Below are 2,896 nucleotides of genomic sequence, written 5' to 3'. Positions count from 1 at the left end.
TTTGAGACAAACTGTCTTTTGCTGTGCTATTAATGTTGCATCATGAGAGCGTGTTTTTCATCCGGCACAGCGTTTCTTTTTTCATAACATAAAATGCTTAGCTTGAATTATGATCAAGAAGTGGCCGAGTTAAAACTTCAACTCATAAATATATATTGAAATATGAATGGAGGTAGCACGTCCAAAAAGTTGGAAATGCAGCTGAATAAGCATTTAAAGGAGGGTGTGCTCCTAAATGACACCAATATATCTGCTTGCTGCCTGGTAGGAAACGGGTGAATTGACTTGCTAGACGAGTCCAACAGAGACTAAGATGAAGCCCTGAAATTGTGAGACAGTTCTCATGTCCCGTTCCCACAGGATGACATTTGTCAGGTAGAAAAGAAAGGGAAAAAATGCCAAGGAATTTATCTTTCAACAAAATGTAAAACAGGGCATGGGGCCGTAATGATAAAGCAGGGTTTTGGTCTTAGTGCAGTTAGTTTCTGAGCTGTTGGCTACTGTTTTGCATCTTCTAGCTGAATAATCTACATGCCATGTTCCTGACTTCTTTACATTGAAAATCTCAAGTATGATGGTAGCATGACACACCTGCATAATTACTATATGGACAGTCATTTTCAACGATCCAAAGACATGCTCAGTCCATTTGATAAAGGAATTCTGGCTCCACAAATTTTGGCTGGAGTGCAGTGGCATGATCCTAGCTCTTTGCAGCCTCTAACTCCTGGGCTCAAGTGATCTTCCTGTTTCAGCCTTCAGAGTAGCTGGGACTACAGGCATGCACTACCATGTCCAGCTAATTTTTTTTTTTTTTTTGTAGAGTCAGGGTCTTGCTCTTTCTCGGGCTGGTCTCAAACTCCTGGCCTCAAATGATCCCTGTGCTTCAGCCTCAGGAGTAGCTGGGACTACAGGCGTAAGCCACAGGGCCCAGCTGGCTCCACCAATTTTATTTTTTTCTTTCTTCCATTGTCCTTTGTTTCATAAACACCTAGTTACAAGTTGCACAATTCAAAAACTAAAGGCAGAGAAGGGCGTGGGGAAGATTTGTGCGATGTGTGTGTGTGTGGGCGGGAGGGTGGAGGAGAGAGTCGGGAACAGTCTGCTTGTGCACAGCTCTGCACAGGGTTGTAGCCCCTCAGTGGGGGCTCTGAGGAAGGGGTGGGCAGAGATCCTGGGGGGCTGAGGAATGGAGGAGGCCCCTAAACCCAGAGCTCACCTCCGAACCCCTTCAATGCATGGCAGGGGTGGAATGGAGAAGCTGAGGAGGTTCAAACACGCAGCAGCAAAACGAAAAATGAAGTTAGTGGATACAGGAGAAGTGCAGTCACCATGGCAAGGGGACTAAGAAGGAAAAAGAAGGGGCAGTGGAAGGTTCTTCCTGAGACCCCCAGGGGGAGACGGGGGCCAGGTTGCCTGTTACTTTCATATTAAATTGTGAGTGGGAGTTGGGGAGGAAATATTTCAGGGGATGATTTCTCAGCCCCTCAGGCTACACGAGAGAGGCTGAGGGCCTAGGGTCGTCGCCAGTCACGGTGGCACAGTCAGGAGCGGGAGTGCTCAGGGCCCTGTGCGGCCAGGTGGGGAGGCCTCTCAGCCCTTTGTCCCCCATCCCGGCTGCCTCATGCCCTTAACGTTTGCAGCAGGGCGTTGCTGCGGGCATCAAGCTGTCTCCCGCAGCCACACCTGGACAAATGCCACCGCCGCCTCACTCCCGTCCTCGTGGAGCCCTGGAGGATGTGAGCCCTGTCCCAGGGGTGATGTCCGATGGACATCTGCTCTAGGCCGCTGTCTGAATCCAGAACAGTCCTCCCGGTCTCCTGGACCCAGCAGGGTGCCGAGCGCATCTCCCGGTAGACACCATCACCCGTACCGGGGCAGGTGATGATGCGGAGGATGAAAAGGTCTGGCAGTTGCCTCCAGCTGCCATGTGTTCCACGTTCCCAACCATGTCGTCCATCATCCCAAACGCGTCCTTGAAGCCCCCCGACATTCCCAGCATCCCGAAGCGGGGAGACAGCCCCAGCCTGCATGCTGCGGCTGGCGGGCGGGTCCCTGCCACGCTGCCATCTGTCCTGCTGAACAAGGGGCTATATCCAAAGCCACCATACGGCTGGCAGCATACGGCTCCGCGCTGACGGTGAATAGCAAAGGGTCCATCAGGAACATGGGATCCTCAGGCTCCGCGTCCCTCATGAAGCAGGAACATCCTGATTTTAGCTCCAGAGGGCTCCACACGGTTCCGGATTCGGGCTCAGAGGCCGGTTTCGATTTTGCTTTTCGGCTGCAGAATCAGGGCGACCTGGACGCCAGGGATGCTTTGGGCTTGAGCTCCGCGGGCTCCTGCGCCGCCTCCTCGCGCAGCTGCCACCTCGGTACTCGCCGCCAACCTCCACCCCGGCCTACAGAGCCGACTGGTTTTTGTTCGCCCATTCATTGTCTTCCGCCTTCCAAACAAGAAACAAATCAGACAACTGCTGACATAAAATCATCACTGCTTCATTGCCATCCCGAAGCATGTATCAGAGAGGGGAAATGTAGAGAGATTGGCTTAAATCAGTGTGTGGACTAATGAGGAATCCTTTGGAAAAGTGTAGAAGACAAATCAAGGCCTGCTCAAATGGAGTAATCATGAGGTTGATCTTAGGTGTAAAATATGTTGATTTCTGTGAATAGCTCAAATATGTGTGGTCTACTCACATATTAGCCTCCTCGTAATTACATTATAGGGAATATTTTTCTTTTCCTTATTTCATCATTTACTTCTATTGCTACTTTGAAATTTTCATCACAGCAGGTAAAGCATTTGCTTAAAGTGAAAGATGGGTGCTCAAAGATCTGTTAACAGTGGTGAGTAAGTGCTTTGACAAGGAATGCAGAGGTCCCCGGCTTCTGG

At 50.4% G+C, this 2,896-nt stretch overlaps 1 pseudogene; it reads right to left on the bottom strand.

The window, feature by feature from the left end:
- Nucleotides 1-1,622: 1,622 nt before the first annotated feature.
- Nucleotides 1,623-2,196, bottom strand: LOC138381378 (myeloid leukemia factor 2 pseudogene; annotated as a pseudogene).
- Between the last annotated feature and the right edge of the window lie 700 nt (nt 2,197-2,896).

The sequence above is a fragment of the Eulemur rufifrons genome, chromosome 3 (genome assembly GCF_041146395.1).
Source record: "Eulemur rufifrons isolate Redbay chromosome 3, OSU_ERuf_1, whole genome shotgun sequence".
Lineage (NCBI taxonomy): Eukaryota > Metazoa > Chordata > Mammalia > Primates > Lemuridae > Eulemur > Eulemur rufifrons.
The sequence above is the reverse complement of the archived record's forward strand: the minus strand, read 5'-3'. Positions and strand labels throughout refer to the sequence as shown.